Here is a 12,219-nt window from a genome sequence, read left to right as displayed (position 1 = left end):
CGAAGTGACCTATAGACTCCAACTCCCTGCACAGTACCGTATCTCACCTTCATTCCATGTCTCACTCCTCAAACCCTTCACTGAACTTTAGTCTCCTCCATCCACAGAACCTGGTGATGATGCCATACCTCCTCCTCCGGCCATCGAAGACGACAACGACATCTTCCGGGTGAGAGCTATCCTCGACTCTCGACGACGGGGTCCTCAACTGGAGTACCTTGTGGACTGGGAAAACTACGGCCCGGAGGAGCGTTGCTGGGTTAATCGTAACGACATCCTGGACCCCAGCCTTCTCACTGACTTTCATCAAGACCATCCAGACCGCCCCGCTCCCCGTGGCCGAGGTAGACCCCGTCGTCGCACAAGATCCCAGCCGTCAGGAGCCGCCCGTGGAGGAGGGGGTACTGTCACAGCCACACCTTCTACACTCCCGGAATCGGACACTTACGCCACACCCACTCGTCCCCAATCACCCGAATTCTGAACTCCTGTGCATCATCACCAGAACCACATATAAAGCCATCAGTCACCATCACTCATCGTCTGGTCTTGCACCGATCTCCTCACTTGCCTGAACGCCATTATTAAACCTACCTGAACTCTTGAACCCTCTTCATCCTCGTCAGTCTTCCTGTCCCCATCGTCTTCATCTGAGCACCATCTGGATCACCGTTCACCATAAGGGAAGTTGTGTTGTCACCGTTCTATCCACGTGTCAAGATTCACCTGTGTCTGAAACCTCTGATTCACATTAAACTACCTTATCACTGAATCCTCTGTGTCCTCGTCTGTGCCTGACAACAGCCTCAAAGAGTTTAATTGGCAAAAAAAAAAAAAATTAATGTCTAATGAATGTCAAACATAACTTTTGTAAGATTTGATCATAGGAATAAATGACATTTTAAAATATATAAAATAGAAAACAGTTATTTTATATAAAAATATTTCAACATTTAAAAAATGTAAAATCTCACTGTTCAAAAACTTTTGACTGGTAGTTTATGTGTGTTTGTATTTTTTTAAGACTAGACTGTATATGCATACTGATACATTTCAAAATTTTATTTCTTTTCATTTTGATGATTATAACTGACAACAAAAGAAAATCCCAAAATCAATCCTGTGTTTGGATTTTTTTAAGACTAGATTTTATATGCATACATATCTCGGCCTATAAACCTATTTTTACCCTCAATTTCTGTACATGCAGCCCATTTTAACTGAAATTTGTGGGACATTTTAACATAACCAGCCATTTCTACCTAAATGACAATTTATATATACTAAATTCATATTAAACTTTTATTTGAAAGAGCATGTCAAAACATTGTTCATAAACCTTTGCTTTGTTGGTAAGCATATGTATGATTGGTTTAATACCCTTATTGGTGATTAATGAAATGTCAGGCTCACTTACTCTACAATTTCTCTGACAAGCTTTATGTAACTCTGCCCTGTTGCCTTAAGAAACTCAGACCAATCAAATTATAGTTACATGTCAACAAGTGTTGAAGCAAAAATGGAAAATTAGTTATTGTGATTGACTATAAAAATGTTAAGAGATATGCCACTTCAATCTAATTTGGCACAGTTTAGCTGACTTCACCCTTATTCCAAACCTAAATGGTTGGAATCTTCAAAAATGACACACACATACACACACACACATACATATATACATATATATATATATATATATATATATATATATATATAAATAGTTAAGCAACATGGTAGTTCTCTCATAAGTCATCGATGTTAGAAAGACAAAACTATTTTGACAGGGACAATTTTGCACAAACAGAAACACGCACACATGTAAAAAAAAAAAAAATCCCATTTGATGTCTACTGTAAGTGAACACGTGCCTGGTTTGGACTGTCTTTTATGGTATGTTTGGTGAATTTGTAGCACTTGAGTGTATATGGGGCCCCCTACTGGTGAACTAATAAAGAAACAATAAAAAAATTAAATAACAGTCTTGTCTTGTCTTGTACAGAATTTAAATAACCAACAAATTATTAGTAACAAAACACATGAGTGTGTATGATTCAATTTCTACCTTTGGTCTCGTAGGTGTCTGATTCACTATGAAAAGTGAGCACTGACTGTCTTGACTGAACTTCTCACTCTTTCCCTCAGTGTAGCCATCTCGTAACGTTCACCTTGGAGATTGAAAATGAGCAGTAAACAATACAGAACCAGAACAATAAAACCCACAGAAGAGGTGGGAGTTCAAAGAAGGAATCTTTATATTACCAAACTGCAGGGAGAGGAAGAGTAGAAGTCATGATCTGCAAGATTAACCACAATCTGATGTGATCCGACCACCTCAGAGAAAACCAGGGTTGAGCTGCTGCAAGAGCTTTTGAAGCACAGCAGCTGTGGTCAAAGAGTTCTCGTGTGTTCTGATTGGTGGATGATGAGTGGATAAAGACTAGACCAATCAAATAGTGAGAGAGTGATCTGCTCACCTGATTATGTTAAAATGCCAATCCATATGATTCGCGAACACGGCGTTCGGAGCTTGAATCATTATAATCATTTCGGGAGTTCGGAGCGGGTTCGCGAATAATTTGAGTCAGTTTGGGGATCGCGAATCATTTGAGTCAGTTTGGGAGTTCGGAGCGGGACCGCGAATCATTTGAGTCAGTTTGGGGATCGCGAATCATTTGAGTCAGTTTGGGGATCGCGAATCATTTGAGTCAGTTTGGGAGTTGGGAGCGGGTTCTCGAATCATTTGAGTCTGTTCGGGCGCTTGGAGCGGGATATCGCGAATCATTTGAGTCAGTTTGGGAATCGCGAATCATTTGAATCAGAGTTCGGAGCGGGATCGCGAATGAGTCAGTTCGGAAGTTCGGAGCGGGTTCGCGAATCATTTGAGTCCGTTTGGGAGGTCGGAGCGTGAATCATTTGAGTCAGAGCGGCTTCGCGGATCATTTGAATCATTTTGAGAGTTCGGTGCGGGTTCGCGAATCATTTGAATCAGTTCGGGAGTTCAAAGCGGGTTCGCGAATCATTTGAGTCTGTTCGGCAGTTCAAAGCGGGCTCGCGAATCATTTGAGTCAGGTCGGAGCGGCTTCGCGGATCATTTGAATCATTTTGAGAGTTCGGAACGGGTTCGCGAGTCATTTGAGTCAGTTCGGGAGTTCAAAGCATAGACAGTAAAAGAAATGGACACAGCGACCCCATTGGAACTCAATTGAGACAAATGAAGCCCAGCGTTTTTTAGCACTTCCGTTTCTGACACGTAGACTCAAACGAAGCTTGACGACGTCAGCAACCTGTCTGCCAGATGTAAATCTTCTAGTAGCTGTGCGTGCAAACTGCCATCGTTAATCTTGCAGAGACGGCGAGCTTGAGCGGGGAGTTCTTTGTCGTGAGTGAGCAGGAGTAAGTATTCAGATTAATTATTTTGTATAGTATTTTAAAATGTAACGCCAGTACGCCATATTAAGTTAATTGCCTGCGAGCTTCTCCTCCTGTCTGTACGGTAATGCGACAGAGAGACGAGTGGTTATGACGCAATCGTTAGCCTATTTTTTACAAAAACTGTTTCTATGGGGCATTAGAAGGTAATGGAGCCCTTTATACATTGTCGTGTATCTTTAGAAATAAATAATGGACAAACAGAGTCTTTAAACGCCTCAGATGTAAAGTTATTCGCTGTCAAAGTCAAGCGTGTACGTCTGCAGACTGCAAGACGGGGGCGTAACTTGAAGTTGTCCGAATCACACAGAACCACGCGAGACCTCAAAACGATAAGTTATTGGCAATATGGCGGCACAGAGTAGAATATTGATTACGTTTTAAGGGAGACAGGGGTTTTAGGCAGGATTTGATTCATGATGTGTGTGTAGATATTAATGTTAGGGGACAATGTGAGAGTGTACGTTTTAGTAGGAAAACGTATTATCTGACCCACACTCCGGAACAGAAGAGGGCGGTAATGCACCAATAAGCTGGATGCCAACCGCCGTTAAACTGTAAAGAAGACGAATATGACAGCTTGCTGTGAGAGACAACTGTGAGAATCTTATTTTTTTCCGAAATAATTATTTAAATTGAAGTGTATAAGTCATTTTCATACAGTGGTATTGTTTTTGGAGTTAATAATTTATTAAAACTAAGGCGTAAAGTAAGCAACATATAAGCAAAAGGTAAAAAGACGCTATCCCCAGGTATCACAGGCTCAGTCTGTCTGTGACCTACATAATATAGCATATTTGTGATTTAGCTGTAAACATGTTTTATAATGCATAACTAACAGTGAAGCTCCATTAAGTACACGACTCAATAGTAGATTTACATAAACTATATATACTTCTTGAAGACTAGTACTAAAATGTCTATTTATCATCTGACTGGATAATGTTTGATAAGTATTGTAGAGGAGCACATCTAACAGACATGAAACAGGGGTCTGAGTGATATCTGTGTGTGATATTGTGTAGAATTCACTTTTTTCTACACTGCTATAGATGAATGTGAGTCATGTAAACAAACAAATCTACATAAAGTAACTAAACATAAGTTATCTATTTTATTTGTCCATTTGCAATATTGATAATTTAAGGAACATTTGTGTTGGATAAAAAGTGAGTTACATCAGTTATTAGTTCAACATGTAAATGCAGTATATCACAGATATATGACAGAGGAGACTGACTCTTGTCTGGATGTTACAGGGACAGATGAGACACACGTGTGTTTATCTGCTGTAGAGTAACTGATGAAGGAATGCTGCCATCAAAGGATTTGTTTAAGTACACTACAAAAATAAATGAAACATTTTAAATCTTAAGTTGTATTTTATTTTAATGTAATTTTAAACAACTATTACACCTCCTTTCTTATTCTTGATTTCTGTGCATTTGCTGCAGATCTTTTGTGGTGGAGCAGGACCTGCAAGGAAAGGTGAAAAAGAGGGAAAACCTGAAACAAAAGAATAATGTAATGACTTTTTGTATTGTGTATTTTTGTAGGACATGAACATGTCTGTAGACTGGTGTGTGCACTGAGGATGGAGAAGACCACAGCATCATCCTGGAAATGATCGAGAGTCACAGATGAGACGCTCCATCACTCCAGCTCTTACCGTCTCATCAGGACCAGATGCTGCTCTGGTGTCTTCATCCTCAGTGACCCCAGAGCCAGTGAGAGCATCTAGGGAAAGACCACAAGACACTGAGCATGTGATTTGGGTAATGTTTGTTCAGCTGGTTAATGTTTAAACAATGAAGGCCGACTTTCATAAGCTTCAAAAGCATCATCAAAAAATGTGATGGAGCTTTTATCTGAAGTGATTGACAGTGCTCTTATAACAGGGGCCTACAATCCCCTGATCAACCTGGAGAAGAGAGCCTTGCTCAAGGACACACTGGTGTTCCTGTGGCTCAAGGGGTAGAGCATTGCGTTAGCAGTGCAAGGTTGTGGGTTCGAATACCAGGGAACACATGTTAGGTAAAAACTGTTAGTCTGAATGCACTGTAAGTCACTTTGGATAAATGTATAATTTATTTATATATTTGAACCACTTCAGTGGTTTAGCCCACTACAAAAGTAATAAATCATGTACTTGTAAACTCTGTGTAAATGTTTTTCAGGTAGTCATGCTCATGGGGTGCAGGCACACGAAAGTTTGGAGCAGACACAGCAGTCAGATTGTCCTGCACGTCTTCCCCTGCTCTAGCTTCAAGGTTGTGTGGTTCAGAGAGCCGTCATCAAGGTCTTCCTCATCCTGTTGCTCAACGACATCCCCATTGAGAAGAGTGAGATTGTGAAGTGCAGCGGCAGAACTGTATCAGCTGTGTTCAGATGGCAGGAGGATCACTGTGTCACAAAAGAAAATACATTTGGCTTCTTTTACTAAAATGTAATTTTAAGAAAAAAAAATTATATAATTATTGGTTGGCATTTATCGTTATTATTGCATGGTAAATGTTGGGGTGGGCAAAAGATGCAATTCATTATGGGGTAATGTTAATTTTCGAGTAGTAATACTTACATTTTTAGAGTGTCAAATCAACAGTCTTCTCCAAAGATGAGATCTTCAAGCAGCTGATCGAAGTACCCTTTGTGCAGATATTGCAGTCGCTGTGAGGTGTTTGTGCACCTGACCCACTTTTTTATTATTATTGCCAAATTATTACATAAAAGATCATGGTAAGAGGTTGTATCTGACAATAAACAATCATAATGCCATAAAACAGTAAATAAAAAAATTATGTGTTCATAGTATGAGATGCTATAAAAGAAAAACGTTTTTCACGTAAAATTATTTAAAAAATATTCAAGAGATAACGATTTTGGGTTTTCTAATAAAAAACAAATGTTTTAAGGATAACACTTGATCACATTAGTGGAGTTAAAAATATATATATATAAAAAAATCAACAGTATTGGCTATACAACAATCACAAAATAAAAAGGCAGCCGTTTCTGCAACGTTCTTCATTATCAAGATAATTACAAATACAATAATTAAACCTGTCACTTATATCTTTTACGTTTTTGTGCTTGTTATAACTTTGTAGGTCACATGATCAACATAGCGGATGATGATATACAATTTGGATTCATACTTCATACATACGCATTTAGGCTGTAGAGTATAAACTCTTTTAGCGCTCCTTTAGTTAGTACTTATTGAAATTAAGTGCCTAATTTAAAGGGTATGCGGTTTCGAACGCATCCCGACAAAATCTCGTTTTGAGGTCTCGCGTGGTTCTGTGTGATTTGAACAATTTCAAGTTACGCCTCCTACTTCAAGTTACGCCCACTTCAAGTTACGCCCCCGTCTTGCAGTCTGCAGACAGACCCTTCTCGACATGTTGCAATGACAGCTGTCATATGCCATGAGTAAGCCCGCGACGCCACCTTGTGGACAACTGTGTACTGCAACAACTTTAATAATGTAACCTGTATTATTGCTTGTGTGAATGCCATTTAATCTGCTGTATACCTAATATTTCTTATTATTCTTTGATATTTTCAGACCACTCACGGTTACCACTCAACCTGATCAACAGTAAACTCCTAACTTTGATTCAACTGAGTCTTATGTGTTCTTTCCAACACATACCGCTATACAACCCTGATTACGTGGATTCACCAGAGACCAGTTAAACCCCCGCCCCATACACACATACAAACACACACACACACACACACGTTTGCATTTTTACTTTCTCAAAAAAAAATTCATTTTTACATTCTACATGTATGATACATTCTGTATGATTTATAAGCATTTTGAAAAATGGGGACATGGGTTATGTTAAGTTACCCTCTCCTTGTAATACCTGTGTCATACCCATGTCATTATACAGACTTGTGTCCTGATATGTCACAAAAACAAGAGCACACACACACTCTCACACACACACTAATTGAGAATGAGGAGTCACGTGCCGATTTGGGAGGGGTCTGAGCCGGTCGGCCCTGATGGAATGATACGCTATCTGTTGCCAGGGGCAATGCCTTCAGAACTTCACAGAGGCGCGACTAAACATTTCAGAGCGCTTTCATTTTTGCGCATTTATTTTGTCGGCGGAACAGATCGAGACGGATCTACGAATACGAGAAAGAAAAGGAAGAAAGTAAAGCAATGCAAAAACATAAGGCGAAAGAAAGTGGACCTTACAGGAACAAGCTCACATCAAGCGCAAAACAGCGGTGTTTGGAGAAGCTCTCAGGCAGCTCCCTGCAGCGGCACAGAGACCTGGACAATTTACCTCAGTACACACATATGGACATTGGGAATTATATTGTTTACAATGTAAGTCACTTTGCATTCACGCTGTAAATGGCTTTAATCTAACCCGGACATTTACATCTTGCAATCACACATTTAACTACCCTAGCTAACCCAGAACTGGTTTGTCCACTTTGCAGCCCCCAACAAAAAAAATTAACTTATAACTAAACATACACAGCTTTAGCATACATCAAAACATGTTGGAAACGTTCGTATACATTGAACATCTCGTTACAATCTAGTGTTCAGTCGCAGTTAATTCTAAATGCAATGTAATTACAATACGCTAAAACGCATGTGAATAAACTTACTTTGGCCAGTACAACACTGTTTTCATCACCTGCTGTAGATGGACCCAGCCATAGCAGAAAGCCTCGTAACTTTCCAAAGACTTGTGGCTTTTAAACTCCTGCATTGTGTAGTAACTTAAACCAAAAACAATATAATTCCCAATGTCCATATGTGTGCATGGAGGTAAATGGTCCAGGTCTCTGTGCTGCTTGAGAGCTTCTCCAAATACCGCTGTTTTGCGCTTGGTGTAACCTAAAAAAAAACTGTATTTCATTGTTCCTATGTTTTCCATATGTATCGTGTGAGGTACTGCAGCAGTTTTTAACGCAGCAGTAACGTCCAGGCATGGTAAAACAGTGCAGAATTGCGAGAACCTCCTCTTAACAACACATTTAAACAATCCTGTTTCGCCTCCGGTATCCTTCGCTGTCGCTTTCATTCTGTTGTACTGCGGAGCTTCTGTCACGAAAACAAATTCCTCGTATGTGTAAACATATCTGTCAATAAAGCTCATTCTGATTCTGATTCCAACATGGCGGAGACCGTGATATCGAGGGAGGGGCTTTGTGCTATGACGACAATTTCTCATTCTCAATAGCCAGATAACAACACTGGATTGTGAAGGGTCTAAATGATTTGTTCATTTCGACTCAAGAGCCAACTCGTAATGATCCAGTTTATCGAACAGAGAGCTGGTTTGATGGCAGAATTATGGATTTTAATTTTAAAAAAAGTGAGTGAGTGACATACAGCCAAGTATGGTGATCCATATTCAGAATTCGTGCTCTGCATTTAACCCATCTAAAGTGCACACACACAGCAGTGAACACAGAAGCACTGTGAACACACACACGGAGCAGTGGGCAGGCATTTATGCTGCGGTGCCCGGGGAGCAGTTGGGGGTTTGGTGCCTTGCTCAGGGGCACCTCAGTCGTGGTATTCCTGGCCCGAGACCCAGACCCACAACCTTAGGGTTAGGAGTCAAACTCTCTAACCACTAGGCCTCAACTTCCCCTGACAATTGAGGATGGAAGAGAGTGCTGTTCATTCACTCCCTCCCACCTACAACTCCTGCCAGCCCCGAGACTCGAACCGGCAACCTTCTGGTAACTAGTCCAACTCACCTCACTTGTGTAATTCTGAATATTTTTTAATTTACAGAATAATAAATTTTATTCTGATAAACCATCTGAGTGCAAATTGGTCATGCCTCATATGATAGGCTTTTACATGATATGATATTATATCTTATATTGTAGAATGGTATATCCTGTTATTTATATATATATTTTTTTTTACTGACTTCAAATTTTTTTTTTACATTTACTGCTTTCATATTCTCATTCAATTTACAGTTTGATTTAGGTCTATTGTCTACTTGAACAATACATGATGGGGTTTCAGGACGTTTTATTTTACTTTTATGTACTATTTGTGTAAATGCCTTACTTTAATGTGGTTTAACGGGCGCACGCGTTGAGAATTCAAATCGCATTTAAACTGTAGCGGAAGCAGTTACCATGGAAAAGGGGCCCCAACTCACTCAACTGACAAGTAGCGAGAGTCTCTCCACTGTTTCCTCTTTCTCTTTTCTGCATTTCACCTCTGTTGTAGTTTACAACAGAGGTGAAATGTAGAAGAGTTTAATTTCTAATAAACCTAATATTGTAAACTACATATTGTTGGCTATAATGTGACACATTGCTCCTATTTTCTTCTGCTGAAGGCCATGTTGCGGAGCAGGAGCCGATCTCCTGTTGAAGAACATCTCCTAGGCGCTATGAACCAACTCACTAGTAAGTAAAACCTCAAACATTCAGAAGTTTAGCAAATGTTATATAAGGTATTTATATATATCGAGTGAATGAGTGCCTTAAAAAAACAACTTTTTTTTATATTTTTAAATTTCAAAAATGTTCAAAAAAAGCATATATTATATAATATAAATTTCTGATGCAGCCAATAATTAGAGACGCACCGAAATGCTTTATTTATGCTTCACGCGGTGTGATGCTTTAGGCCGGTGACACACTGGATGCGTGGCGTGAGCGCCGCGTGTCTGAAGCGTCCCAGAAGCGTGGCGGATTCTGTGTCTTTACACACCAGAAGCGTGCCTGACGCGGCGCTGGCGCGCTGCTGCTGTAGGGGGAGACCGTTGACAGACCAGGCTCATGTCTTCATGACAACAATATATACTTTTTTTTACACACCTACGCCTACGCCTACTGATAAAGGACACCGTCAAAAGTATTGACGGCGAAATAGATTATGTTTGACAGGTGCAATATTTGAAAATCGATAATTATTATTATTTTCTTTAATTACATTTATATCTGAATTTATGTCAACCTATAGACTTTCAAATATCAAAATATCAGGAATTCATATGTATTTGTGTACAAAATGACATTTAAACACATTTTCCTATTATATTTAGCCTGGAAAAGCTTCCAACACGCGCGCGTGTCGCGGTAAAAATAGGCGTCGGTTCTATTTCTAGCAAGCAAGCGTTTGCCGCGCGGCTCGAGCCGCGCCTGAGACGCGCGTCTCACGCAGGCGGTCTGTAAGCTCTAACCTGTTAACATGGGAGCCGAATTAAAAACCGACACGCCACGCGGCTGAGACGCTTGCGCCACGCATCCAGTGTGTCACCGGCCTCAGTTGTAATCGGTTTTACTTACTTTTAACGTCCATAATGCAGACATCCCAAGTCTCCCGGAAGTTCCGGGAGTCTCCCGCATATTGAAAGCGGCTCCCTGAGACCCGCAAATTAGTTAAAATATCCCGGAATCTAGACCGAGCGAGCAAAAGCGCGCATGCGAAACAGATACTGTTTCAAACCGTGTAGCGCGCGCACGGCAGAGAGGGAGAGGGAGCGAGAGACCTTGCGTGTATGTGCTAATGTGCTTGTATGAAGCCCATTTAAGACAGAGAGCATCCCGATTGGCCTTTTTCTGCAAATCAACCAATCAATTGTCAGTGTGGGCGGGCTTTTATCTCTTCTCCCGAACAAAATTAATCAGTTATGTCTATCTAGAAGCAGGAGCACCATGGCAGAAGGAGAGTGCCACAAAAAAAAAAAAAAAAGTACACGAAAGTGTACCCCTGTCTTATAGGTGTAAAACATAATGACAACGAATAATTACATAGGCCTATAGCTTATAGAAATAATAATTTATGCTATATCTTTTAGGGACCACAACATCTTAGGGAGGCTAAGCGCAGGGAAGGCTGCTCCAATATATCTCAGTTCTCCCATTCAGATAGGCAAAGTCTCATTGAGAAGGTGACTACAGGGTCTTCGGGATACCTCCCTGAAATGACTTTTTGCAGGTTGGGATGTCTGCATAATGTCAACAAGCAACGGCAACATTAGTTCGCAGCAGTGCCGGCTACAGACAATTTGGATTGGGGGGGCAATGGGTGGTCCTGGTCATTTAAAGGGGGGTCTCATGAACACCTACAAAAAATACAGTTGACACAGCTAATAACTATATAAAAATACAGTTGACGGCTTAATATTACTGCTACTAAACAAAAACAACACAGCATATCAACTACTTTGTTTTTAATTAATCAATTGCAGTTTGCAAACAATATGCTCAAACTTTAAAGGGTTGGTTCACCCAAAAATGTAAATTATTTAATTAATAACTTACTCTCATGTCGTTCCAAACCCTTGAGACCTCCTTTTATCTTCGGAACACAGTTTAAGATATTTTAGATTTAGTCCCAGTTCTAAGTCTCCCTCCATTGAAACTGTGTGTACGGTCTACTGTCCATATCCAGAAAGGTAAGAAAAACATCATCAAAGTAGTCCCTTTAAATGGTTTGCGTCTCCAATACGCATTAATCCACAAATGACTTAAGTGGTTAACTTTTTTAACGTGGCTGACACTCCCTCTGAACTGGGCCATGCAGAGACCTTTGGAGGGGCAGGTGCTCAAAGTATAAAAGGGGCACATGGAACAAGGCTTTAAATGGTGCTGTTCAAAATATCAATACAGCAATATACTGTGATGCATTCCTTGCTGATTCACGTATAGATATGGATGATTATGTATTGAAACGGCAGCAAATGCTTTGATGCAGTTTTGAAAAAGAAACAATAGAGAAGACAATTTTAAGTTTAATATAACAATAGAACTGGGATTAGAAACTGAAATTGT

At 40.1% G+C, this 12,219-nt stretch overlaps 1 protein-coding gene and 2 long non-coding RNA genes across 48 annotated transcripts in view; 2 read left to right on the top strand and 1 right to left on the bottom strand.

Annotated features, from left to right (window-relative positions):
* The window catches only part of LOC127942950 (protein shisa-5), a 173,506-nt gene that overhangs the window by 19,173 nt on the left and 142,114 nt on the right, over positions 1–12,219 (top strand). For 3 of the 45 annotated variants that reach the window (XM_052539005.1, XM_052539004.1, XM_052539000.1), the window contains exon 1: positions 9,387–9,846. The exons of 40 other annotated variants lie outside the window; for them this stretch is intronic. The gene's annotated coding sequence lies outside the window, so the exon portion shown is untranslated. Of the gene's footprint in view, positions 1–8,568; positions 9,157–9,386; positions 9,847–12,219 lie in introns of those variants that run through there. 2 more of the 45 variants (XM_052539007.1, XM_052539006.1) reach the window with 2 other exon arrangements.
* LOC127942971 (uncharacterized) lies at positions 3,739–7,053 on the top strand. Of its 2 annotated transcripts, XR_008149512.1 has the most exons (4): positions 3,739–4,027; positions 4,689–4,766; positions 4,884–4,953; positions 5,607–7,053. It is a non-coding gene; the product is annotated as an uncharacterized LOC127942971 (long non-coding RNA). The 2 variants fall into 2 exon arrangements; XR_008149513.1 differs by having other exon boundaries at positions 4,884–7,053.
* LOC127942972 (uncharacterized) overlaps positions 5,693–12,219 on the bottom strand; it is a 53,033-nt gene continuing 46,506 nt past the window's right edge. Inside the window, exons 2-3 of the long non-coding RNA XR_008149514.1 lie at positions 6,008–7,736; positions 5,693–5,832 (exon numbers count right to left, since the gene is read on the bottom strand). This is a non-coding gene — a long non-coding RNA (uncharacterized LOC127942972). The remainder of the gene's footprint in view (positions 5,833–6,007; positions 7,737–12,219) is intronic.

Source organism: Carassius gibelio, chromosome A22, assembly GCF_023724105.1.
Source record: "Carassius gibelio isolate Cgi1373 ecotype wild population from Czech Republic chromosome A22, carGib1.2-hapl.c, whole genome shotgun sequence".
NCBI classification, from domain to species: domain Eukaryota; kingdom Metazoa; phylum Chordata; class Actinopteri; order Cypriniformes; family Cyprinidae; genus Carassius; species Carassius gibelio.
Note: the sequence above shows the minus strand (reverse complement) of the source record. Positions and strands in the feature narration are given on the sequence as shown.